Raw genomic sequence first — 12,365 nt, forward strand, 5'->3', positions numbered from 1 at the left:
ATCGAACCCACAACTCTAGCATTGCAAGCACCATGCTCTACCAACTGAGCCACATCATCACAACACATCACCACAAACCACTTGATGTCTCAATGTACTCAATTACTGTATTGTGCATTGTTTTTATTCATGGTAATGGAAAGTCTACAGGTACAAACCTAGGTGACCAGCATATGTATAATACAGTAATGTACATTTACATTAAGTGGTTTGTAAGGATGGTAAATTAAAACTGCACAGAAAGTGGTTGTTTTCTATTTTATTATTTGATGTGGATGTTTTGTGTCTTTGCCCATAACTTTGCACCTTTCCTCTGACACATTGGTGCGGCTGGCTTCGGGTTAAGTGAGCTGTGCGGCTTGGCAGGGTCGTGTTTCGGAGGACACGTGGCTCTCGACCTTTGCCTCTCCCGAGTCCATAGGGGAGTTGCAGCGATGGGACAAGACTGTAACTACCAATTGGATATCATGAAAAAAGGGGTAACATTTTTTTTAAGAATGACAATCGCAGAGAAAGGGACAGGGCAACAACTCTTACAATTCCAACTATTGAATCCTGGAAGATACTGTTCTTAATTATACAACTACGAGAGATGCGGAAAAAAATGATTTGCCCTCGCCACAGACATCTACAGTGCCTTCGGAAAGTATTCCGAACCCTTGACTTTTTCCACATTTTTTTACGTTACAGCCTTATTCTAAAATTGATTAAATAAATGTTTTTCCAAAGTGAAACAGGTTTTTATAAATTTTTGCAAATTCAGAAAAAATACAAAACAGAAATACCTTATTTACATTAGTATACAGACCCATGCTTTTGGGCTCCCGAGTGGCGCATGGTCTAAGGCACTGCATCTCAGTGCTTGAGGCGCCACTACAGACCCCCTGGTGCGATTCCAGGCTGTATCACAACCGGCCGTGATTGGGAGTCCCATAGGGCGGTGCACAATTGGCCCAGCGTCGTCCGGGTTTGGCCGGTGTAGGCCGTCATTGTAAATAAGAATTTGTTCTTAACTGACTTGCCTAGTTAAATAAAGGTAAAATAAAAAAATGCTATGAGACTCGAAATTGAGCTCAGGTGCATCCTGTTTCCATTGATCATCCTTGATATGTTTCTACAACTTTATTGGAGTCCACCTGTGGTCAATTCAATTGATTGAACATGATTTGGAAAGGCACACACCTGTCTATATAGGGTCCCAAAGTTGACAGTGCATGTCAGAGCATAAACCAAGCCATGAGGTCGAAGGAATTGTCCGTAGAGCTCCGAGACAGGATTGTGTCGAGGCACAGATCTGGGGAAGGGTAAAAAAAATTCTGCTTTGTCATTATGGGGTATTTTGTGTAGATTGATGAGGGGAAAAAACAATTTAATCAATTTTAGAAAAAGGCTGTAACGTAACAAAATATGGAAAACGTCAATGGGTCTGAATACAATCAGTTGTGTTGTGACAAGGTAGGGGTGGTATACAGAAGATAGCCCTATTTGGTAAAAGACCAAGTCCATATTATTATTATTATACTACTAAAGGACACCAATAAGAAGAAGAGACTTGCTTGGGCCAAGAAACACGAGCAATGGACATTAGACCGGTGGAAATCTGTCCTTTGGTCTGGAGTCCAAATTGGAGATTTTTGGTTCCAACCGTCGTGTCTTTGTGAGATGCAGTGTAGGTGAACGGATGATCTCTGCATGTGTAGTTCCCACCGTGAAGCATGGAGGAGGAGGTGTGATGGTGTGGGGGTGCTTTGCTGGTGACACTGTCTGTGATTTATTTAGAATTCAAGGCACACTTAACCAGCATGGCTACCACAGCATTCTGCAGCGATATGCCATCCCATCTGGTTTGGGCATAGTGCGATTATCATTTGTTTTTCAACAGGACAACAACCCAACACACCTCCAGGCTGTTTAAGTGCTATTTGACCAAGAAGGAGAGTGATGGAGTACTGCATCAGATGACCTGGCCTCCACAATCACCCGACCTCAACCCAATTGAGATGGTTTGGGATGAGTTGGACCGCAGAGTGAAGGAAAAGCAGCCAACAAGTGCTCAGCATATGTGGGAACTCCTTCAAGACTGTTGGAAAAGCATTCCAGGTGAAGCTGGTTGAGAGAATGCCAAGAGTGTGCAAAGCTGTCATCAAGGCAAAGGGTGGCTACTTTGAAGAATCTCAAATATAAAATATATTTTGATTTGTTTAACACTTCACTAGGTGTTAATTTACCTTCCTCCCCCCGCTCTCTCCCCCTCGCTCTCTGGTCTCCAACCACCTCATACTGAGTCTCCACTAGTAGTTAATTTCCCTTGGCCTGGCCTGGGCCTGTCTTCTATCTGTCTGACAGTCCATTTGCAGTAGCCAGTCAAAAAAGTGATAAACAGTACCTCCCTTTCTCTTCCACTCCCTCTTTCTCTCTCTTTCACTCTCTCCTTTTCTCTATTTTCTCTGTCTCTCTCTCTGTATCGCCCTCCCCCTCTTTCTCTCTTCCTCTTTCGCAACCTCTCCGTCTCTCTCTCTTTCTCTCTGTTCTCTCCCTCTGGTCTCTCCCTCTGGTCTCTCTCTCTGTTGTCTCCCTCTGGTCTCTCCCTCTGGTCTCTCCCTCTGGTCTCTCCCTCTGGTCTCTCTCTCTGTTCTCTCCCTCTGGTCTCTCCCTCTGGTCTCTCCCTCTGGTCTCTCCCTCTGGTCTCTCCCTCTGGTCTCTCTCTCTGTTCTCTCCCTCTGGTCTCTCTCTCTGGTCTCTCCCTCTGGTCTCTCTCTGATCTCTCTATCTCCCTCTGTCTCCCTCTCTCTCTCTCTCTCTCTCTCTCTCTCTCTCTGGTCTCCCCCCTCTCTCTCTCTAGGTTCACCAGCCCCACCTCAGTAGTGCTGACTGCCTGCTTTCCAGCCGCCCAGGCTGCCTTTTCCCAGCATGCTCTCTGTCAGAGGCTTATGTAACAGTGTTACCCCAGGAGCTGTGTGCTGTGTGTTGTGTGCTCTGCCTGGGCAGCACACTACAGCCCCACACTACAATACACTATACTGCTACTACAGTCCCTAGTAGAAATACTCTGCAGTACTGTACACACTGTAAACACTGTGCTCTGCAAATGTGATCTAAGCTTCTGGGTGAGAAATGTACTTTTCCATCACACGTTTTCCCACTTAATCAACAAGGGCAATTCAATTGACAATCAGGAGAGAGGGGAGAATGAGTTGAAACTTCATGGGATAGAATGGAACGGAAGTGAATATGTGCATATGGGCACTGCTGACTAATGCAGATCTATGTGTTTAATAAAGAACAAAGCTTTGGGAGACAATGGGCTCCTCCTGTCCCTGTTCCAGAGAAGCTAGCCGTGTGCTGTTTGAGATGACCAGAGGGATTTCTCTGTGAATGGGCCTGATGTCCTGTTCCTGTCATATCAGCAGCAGAACAGGCTCCAGATACCATCTCATACGTCAGTACTGAGCAGAGAGCTGCTCTCTCTCTGCCTCAGCCAGCTACTGACATTCAGCCAGCTAGCTCACAGAACGCAGGCCGTTACACCTCTCATACAACAGAAACCACTACCCAACCACAACACAACCTCCCAACCATAGGTCTCTGCTGTACACAACCACTACGTAACCAATACACACCCACTATTCAACCAATGGTTTCAGCTGATACCATCTCCCACGTCAATGCTTCACTCCCTCAGCCTTCTACTGACACTAAGCCTCCTGAGTGGCGCAGTGGTCTAAGGCACTGCATCACTGTGCCACTAGAGATCCTGGTTCGAATTCAGGCTCTGTCGCAGCCGGCCGCGACTGGGAGACTCATGGGCGGTGCACAATTGGCCCAGCGTCGTCCAGGGTAGGGGAGGGAATGGCCGGCAGGGATGTAGCTCAGTTGATAGAGCATGGCGTTTGCAACGCCAGGGTTGTGGGTTCGATTCCCACGGGGGGCCAGTATAAAAAAATTTAAAAAATCTATTCACTAACTGTAAGTCGCTCTGGATAAGAGCGTCTGCTAAATGACTAAAATGTAATCTAAACTAAGCAAGCTAGCAGGTAGCCTAGTGGTTAAGAGCATTGGGCCAGTAACTGAAATGTCGCTGGTTTGAATCCCCGGGCCTACTAGGTGAAACATCTTTCGATGTACCCTTGAGCAAGGCACTTAACCCTAATTGCTCCTGTAAGTCTCTCTGGATAAGAGCATCTGTTAAATGTCTAGAATGTAGCTAGTTCACAGAACAACACAGCCTATAACACGCCTCAGTAGACCTTATATATGTGACATATAACTGAACTGCACTATCCCAATGAGGGCTGAATCAGATCAGGTCTAAAGAGGCATGCACCGTGAATGTAACCACAAAGTTTGCTTTCAGTGTGTTAGGAAAGGTTTCAAATTCAACAGATACTCTGAAGCAAAGTGGCATTAAAGGGATGGTGAGTGCCAAAGAGAAAGGCAGTTCAGACTGAGACAGAATAAAATGTAGTGGGAGAGATAAGTGGAAATATTAACTGATTATGACAAACCACATTGCCATGTTTGGTCTAACTCTAACCAGACTCCAGTATATCTGTACAATCCTATCCTAGCCTCACCAAAACGCATTGTTCCTTTAATTAACATTCTGTATTCCTTTGGCGTGCATTCTGCTTTACAGAGTCAAGCATCCCCCTCCCCCCCTCCTGCTCTCTCTCCCCCCCCCCCCCTCCCCCCCTTTTCTCTCTCTCCCTCCCCTGGGGGCGTGGTGGGGGATGGGAGACTGTGCTGATGGGAGAATCTGCTCTTCACATGGTAAAGAGAGAGAGAGAGAGTGCGTGTCTACATTGTCCAGTGGGATACTTTGGAGCAATGCACACACCTCTTCGCCTCACCACACAACCATATAGGTCTCTGCTGTACACAACCACTACACAACTTCTACACAACCACAACACAACCATTACACTCCCCACTACACAATCACTACACAACCATGTTGGTCACTGCTGTACACAAACACTACGCAACCATAGGTTTCTGCTGTAATAAATCACTATACAACCACTACATAACCACTACACAACCTCTACAACCACAGGCTTCTGCTGTACAGCCAGGGGAGGAGCCTGCTCTGGTTCCTGGAGCTGTGTGCTCATGCCCTCTGTGAACTCCATTAACCACAATGCAGTTCTGCCTCTATGAGATGAATGGACTGGGCTGGGGAAATCAATGACATTGTTATACTAAAATGGTGAGTGAAAAGAAAGCCAATTCTTGGTCAAACCTATTCCTAAGCCATCCACCCCCACCCCCACCCCTCGCCCCCTTTACCTACCACACACACACACACGTACACACATGCACACATACACACACACTTTGTGAGGAAGCACAGGGTTTAGCCAGCATGCTTTTTCCTCACATCGAGTGGTAACTCTGACATTACTGACCTATAGAATTATCAGGACCTGTGTGTTGATGGGAAATCTTTCTAGTAACATGAGGAGTATGTAGAGAAGGAAGAGCAAGAGAGGTAAAAGGTTGAGTCATGCAGGATGTCTAGGCTAGTCTTAGAAGGCTATCATTATGGTCAACATGCTGGCATTCATTCATCATTAACAACTCTGGACAGACAGGATACATGGACCCTGCCATACAAGTCCCTCTGGAGTAAACTACAGTACATGCAGAGGGGGTGGGGACCGGGACATCCTCTATGGCCCTGCTCTTTAGACAAGATGGAGCAGGGGGGGGGGGGGGGGACCCGGACAGGGCCATGGTGGCAGACGTCTTAGCCCCAGAATAGCACTATCTCAGTGGGAGTCCCTCACATGAACCAGCCACTGTAATTAGGGCTGTCAGTGGAGGCCCCTGGTGAGCCCTGGGACACGGGTAATGAGTCAGCCTACAAGACGAGGACCGGAGGAGGGGGGAGTGACTGCAGAGACAGGGTCTCCTCCACCGTGGGGCACCATGGGGCACCAGGTCACTCTCTGGAGGAAGTGGACCCCCAGGTCTCCTCTGGGCCTTCTGGGTTACCCCAACCAGAGCTCCTGATCCTGGGCTGCAGATCTGTGGATCCTCCCTGTGGCCCTGGGTCTCTGCATCCCAGGGTGTTTGGGTGAGGAGGGGTCCCGGATCTGTCATTACAGTAACAGTCAGAGGTTCAGTGAAGCATGGGGAGCTGACCGACTGCTGCAGCAGGCATACAGCTAGCTGGCTACAGTCTGTTTGAAGTGCCAGTGGACCTGGAGCGATGGATGCTTGGTTAATTGGAGTAGTGTGCACTGCGTTTAATCATTCCATATTGCATCACGTCACCTAGTATTGGTGCTGTTCGTTAACTAAACTCACAGTACATGTATGGATGTTTCTTTGAACAAATCAGAGCTATAGAACGTCTTATGGCTGCTATAGAGACTACATCGGATTGGAAACAAAAAGTGGAATAAGTCGAGCTACTGTATTGTAAGGATAGGAGATTAATATGGGGAAACAACCAATCGATATCAGAGGGACATAAAATTGACCAAGCACTAGAACCCTCAAACTCAAATCTAGACCTCGAAGCCAGTTCCACTCCTTTTTTTATTTGTTCCCCTCGAATCAGAGACTGATTTAGACCTGGGATAACAGGTGGGTGCAATTAATTATCAGGTATAACAGAAAAACAGCAGGCTCCGGACCTCGTAGGGTAAGAGTTGAATACCCTTCCATTACAACTTGAACATTTGACTGGCTATTTAGTGTAACTGGTACATTGTCTAAAAATATCAAGATTATGCAAGTGACTGTTTCTCTAAATACCACATCTCACTCACCCTTCAAACAATAACAAACAATATTGTGTTAATTGTTATGGAGCAAAAATGATAGAGTTCAGACACACAGGCTCTGGGAAGTCAATGGGTTCTCCTGCATTCATGTCATTATGTATTGACATGCATTTCAGCAGCATAGTCATTCTTAAAGAGGAAATTCTTACGGGGGGCTATTTCATTTGAAAACTGTTGGGATTTATAGCAGTTGTGATACAGTATGTAGTAATATGTAGACAGATGAGGAACAACACACACACACACACACACACATGCTAGTATGTAGAAGTGGGGAAGACTGAATAATGACATGGGAGTCAGCAGTAGCAGCAGCAGTATTCTCCCTGCATTCCTCTGAATTGTCTGCCATTGTCTTGGTAGCAGGGACAGGGACTTGGCAAGCCCTACACACCTGGAGGCTTCTCTTTCTCTCTCTTTCTCTCACTCTCTCTCTCTCTCAATTCAATTCAATTCAATTTCAATTTCAATTCAATTTTAGGGCTTTATTGGCATGGGAAACGTGTGTTAACATTGCCAAAGCAAGTGAAGTAGATAGTAAACAAAAGTGAAATAAACAATAAATATTAACAGTAAACATTACACTCAGAAGTTTCAAAAGAATAAAGACATTTCAAATGTCATATTATGTATATATACAGTGTTGTAACAATGTGCAAATAGTTAAAGTACAAATGGGAAAATAAATAAACATAAATATGGGTTGTATTTACAATGGTGTTTGTTCTTCACTGGTTGCCCTTTTCTTGTGGCAACAGGTCACAAATCTTGCAGCTGTGATGGCACACTGTGGTTTTTCACCCAGTAGATAAGGGAGTTTATCAAAATTGGGTTTGTTTTCGAATTCTTTGTGGATCGCTGTAATCTGAGGGAAATATGTGTCTCTAATATGGTCATACATTTGGCAGGAGGTTAGGAAGTGCAGCTCAGTTTCCACCTCATTTTGTGGGCAGTGTGCACATAGCCTGTCTTCTCTTGAGAGCCAGGTCTGCCTACGGCGGCCTTTCTCAATAGCAAGGCTATGCTCACTGAGTCTGTACATAGTCAAAGCTTTCCTTAAGTTTGGGTCAGTCACAGTGGTCAAGTATTCTGCCACTGTGTACTCTCTGTTTAGGGCCAAATAGCATTCTAGTTTGCTCTGTTTTTTTGTTTGTTCTTTCCAATGTGTCAAGTAATTCTCTTTTTGTTTTCTCATGATTTGGTTGGGTCTAGTTGTGTTGTTGTTGTTGTTGTCCTGGGGCTGTGTGGGGTCTGTTTGTGTTTGTGAACAGAGCCCCAGGACAAGCTTACTTAGGGGACTCTTCTCCAAGTTCATCTCTCTGTAGGTGATGGCTTTGTTATGGAAGGTTTGGGAATCGCTTCCTTTTAAGTGGTTATAGAATTTAACGGCTCTTTTCTGGATTTTGATAATTAGCGGGTATTGGCCTAATTCTTGCCTGCATGCATTATTTGGTGTTTTACGTTGTACACGGAGGATGTTTTTGCAGAATTCTGCATGCAGAGTCTCAATTTGGTGTTTGTCCCATTTTGTGAATTCTTGGTTGGTGAGCGGACCCCAGACCTCAGAACCATAAAGGGCAATGGGTTCTATAACTGATTCAAGTATTTTTAGCCAGATCCTAATTGGTATGTCAAATTTTATGTTCCTTTTGATGGCATAGAAGGCCCTTCTTGCCTTGTCTCTCAGATTGTTCACAGCTTTGTGGAAGTTACCTGTGGCGCTGATGTTTAGGCCGAGGTATGTATAGTTTTTTGTGTGCTCTAGGGCAACGGTGTCTAGATGGAATTTGTATTTGTGGTCCTGGCAACTGGACCTTCTTTGGAACACCATTATTTTTGTCTTACTGAGATTTACTGTCAGGGCCCAGGTCTGACAGAATCTGTGCAGAAGATCTAGGTGCTGCTGTAGGCCCTCCTTGGTTGGTGACAGAAGCACCAGATCGTCAGCAAACAGAAGACATTTGACTTCAGATTCTAGTAGGGTGAGGCCGGGTGCTGCAGACTGTTCTAGTGCCCTCGCCAATTCGTTGATATATATGTTGAAGAGGGTGGGGCTTAAACTGCATCCCTGTCTCACCCCACGGCCCTGTGGAAAGAAATGTGTGTGTTTTTTGCCAATTTTAACCGCACACTTGTTGTTTGTGTACATGGATTTTATAATGTCGTATGTTTTTCCCCCAACCCCACTTTCCATCAATTTGTATAGCAGACCCTCATGTCAAATTGAGTCAAAAGCTTTTTTGAAATCAACAAAGCATGAGAAGACTTTGCCTTTGTTTTGGTTTGTTTGTTTGTCAATTAGGGTGTGCAGGGTGAATACGTGGTCTGTCGTCTCTCTCTCTCTGTCTGTCTCTCCCTGTCTCTCTCTGTCTCTCTTTGTCTCTCTAACGTTCTCTCTCTCTCTATCTCAGGATTCCCTGTATTACATTACAGGTTGCCTATCAAATGGCACCCTATTCCCTATATAGTGTACTAGTTTTGGCCTGAGCCTTATTCTATTCCCTATATAGTGCACTACTTGTGTCCGTAGCAAAGCTTAAGAGGTTCCTGTCTCATGTTAGGTGATACAGGATATAAACACACCATATCAAATAGCCCCTAAAACCTACACTGTTTTTAACATGTGACATGTCTGGTGACAACACTTGTTGACAAACAGCCCAGACCATAATACTAACATAAGTAAGTGCTGTGAGGCTGACATATACCCTGTGTGCATCCCAGTTGGCACCCTTTCCAATATAGTGCACTACTTTTGATCAGAGCCCTATGGACTATATAGGGAATAGGGTGCCATTTGGGACACAACCCTCCTTTGTTCACCTCTGCTAATGAGATAAGGCTCTGGGTAACTGAAGCATTTAGAGGGAAAGAGGGGGAGGAGGGAGGGATAGAGGGGGAAGAAGGGGGAGGCCACACAGGGAACATGGCAGGGTGATCATACATCTGCATTTAGTCCCTTAGCTACACTCTTATCCAGAGTGACTTACTTACAATAAGTGCATTCACCTATTGTAGGTAAAACAACCATATATCATGATCATTTGAAGTAAAACCACTCTCTGCAAAATCAGTGGAATATGGAATGATACATATTTCTGCATTAGCCACAAAAGGTCAGTTTGTCTCAGCCCACCACCCCAGTCTGTGTGTGTCTTAAAATAATGAACTTTAGAGACAGTGACTGAGTGACCATGTCGCCTGTAAGGTAGACTAGCATTCCTGCTGCACACACTCAGTTAGTCGAGCTATGCTAGGCTGTGACAACACTGGCAGCCTGCATGGCTGTGAGTGACTAAAGCTGACAATCGCTTTAGAGAGAGAGAGAGAGAGAGAGAGAGAGAGAGAGAGAGAGAGAGAGAGAGAGAGAGAGAGAGAGAGAGAGAGAGAGAGAGAGAGAGAGAGAGAGAGAGAGAGAGAGAGAGAGAGAGAGAGAGAGAGAGAGAGAGAGAGAGAGAGAGAGAGAGAGAGAGAGAGAGAAAGAAATACAAAAAGCACTCAGCGATGGGAAAAACAGCCAGGGATGATTCACACGCAGGCAGCAGCACAAACTGAGGTGGCCTGCCAGCCATTATCTTGGAGTCTGTGAGTCATATTTACCACAGTATTGCTCCACTAGGTGACTTCCTCCCCAGTCCCCATCAGATCAAACCCAACAGTTAATATTTACCAGATGACGGAAAACATCAGCATTGAATGGCCCTAAAAAGCCTGACACACGACGTCACAGTCTCTGAATGTGGCACCAAATGGCACTCTATTTCCTATTGAGTGCACTACTTTTGAGCAGGGCCCATATGGTAAAGTAATGCATTATAAAGGAAATTTGCCATTTGGGACTAAGAAAAGGCCTGACATCTGGAATCCAAAAGGCTCTTTGGAAAAACCTGCATGTTGACCCTTGAACCACTGTGCAGATCCACAAGTGAACTCCTAGAAACCTGCCTGTGATACAACATATCCTCATATCTATTCAAATTCCAGAGATTTAAGGAGAGGAAAGTTGATGAAAAAAATACAGTAGTCTTAATATAATCCCAAAACCCCAGTAAAACAGAGGACCATTTGAGACTTTTCCACAAAAAATTAAGAAAGTTACAGTCTATGTAAACAGAACCATTAAAGTTTCATGAGGATAATACAGTATCTGCAGGAAGTGACAACATAGAGATAACTGTGTTCAATATTTACTAGTACACTAAAAGCGTTGTCAAAAGCATGTCAATCATTTGGCACACAAAGCTTAGCCTATGAATAGCAATTAATGATCTATCTACACGCGTAAACGTCAACCGCAGAGAACTGTGCTGCTGCTCTATGCATAGAACTGGACAGCGCCGTGGTGCTGAAATTTTCGGCGGCACACACAGGAGAGTGAACGTTTCCGTTTCGATAGCACTGATGCAGTGTAGTCTGACAGATAGGCTAACGTTGAAAATCATTATACAGGATATATCTAATTATTTCTTCACACACCTTTGTTTAATCGTTGTCGTGTAATATGTACGTGATTGAAAAGGAAGTGGTATGATTTGATGCGAAGATGGCGCCCGTTGCTAAACCAACCCAAAGCCAACAGAGTGAGAAGGCCGCTTAATAACCTAGGATTCAAATGCATTGCTAACTGTCGAAAGACATAGGCTACTGAAGCATATTCAGTCGACTCAAATATCTTTCTCCCTGCTCATATTATCTGAACATTCATTTGGAGAACAGATAAAATGCATAGCCAATATGCTGCCTTATTGTAAAAGCTATTTCTAGAGGCAATGATAATATAAATATCATATCTTCTCTCCACTCAGAACGAGTAGCCCATTAGAACAGGCAATACGCGCAGGACATAGGCTACGTAACCCTGCAATGTGATCAGCTCCAGCTCGCGACAACCAGTTACAACAGGGTTACCCCAACCCAGCACTGCACGAGCACAGCTGACGCGACAGCTAGCGCTCGTTGTCCCCACACTGACTCTCTCTCTTTCTCCACTCTCTCTCTCTCACACGTTCGAATGATAGCGAATCATAATGGCTTACTTTAGCATTGACTGTTCCTTCTCCTCTTCCTTTTTCTGTCGGTCCATGACGCCCAGGATGATCTTCCTCTCATCCTCGGTGAGGTGGCTGAGGTCCGGCAGGTCGGGTAGGGCTCCAGCCGGCGGGGGAGCGCCTGGGCCCCGGGGTCCGAGTGGAGCTGACATGGCTACACACAATTGCTAAAATATATATATATATATATATATATATATATATATATATATATATATATATATATATATATATTTAAACAAATACCAACATTGAGTGATAGAATGGATATACTTGATATTAATAGAAAATTGCCAAATTGCTCAATCAGTTTGCTGCTCTCTAATATTAGGCTGCAATATTCCATTGATGTGGTTCTTGTATTAATCATCATAACCACTAGCATAGGCTACCCTAATGCAAGACATTTCGGTTGGATTGTTCACACATATCCTCACGCATGCCGTTATATTTGGGCTTTAAGAATAAGACACAATGTGTCAAAATGTTCCTTTTTACGAGGAATGCAGACATGCTTTCTATA

General features: G+C 44.7%; 1 pseudogene across 1 annotated transcript in view; it reads right to left on the bottom strand.

Moving 5' to 3' along the window:
• The window catches only part of LOC311108241 (regulating synaptic membrane exocytosis protein 2-like), a 142,937-nt pseudogene extending 130,943 nt beyond the window's left edge, over positions 1–11,994 (bottom strand). The window contains exon 1 of the transcript in view: positions 11,831–11,994. The product of the transcript in view is annotated as a regulating synaptic membrane exocytosis protein 2-like (transcript). The remainder of the gene's footprint in view (positions 1–11,830) is intronic.
• Positions 11,995–12,365: the final 371 nt, after the last annotated feature.

This window comes from Coregonus lavaretus (assembly GCF_964263955.1).
Source record: "Coregonus lavaretus genome assembly, chromosome: 3".
NCBI lineage: Eukaryota > Metazoa > Chordata > Actinopteri > Salmoniformes > Salmonidae > Coregonus > Coregonus lavaretus.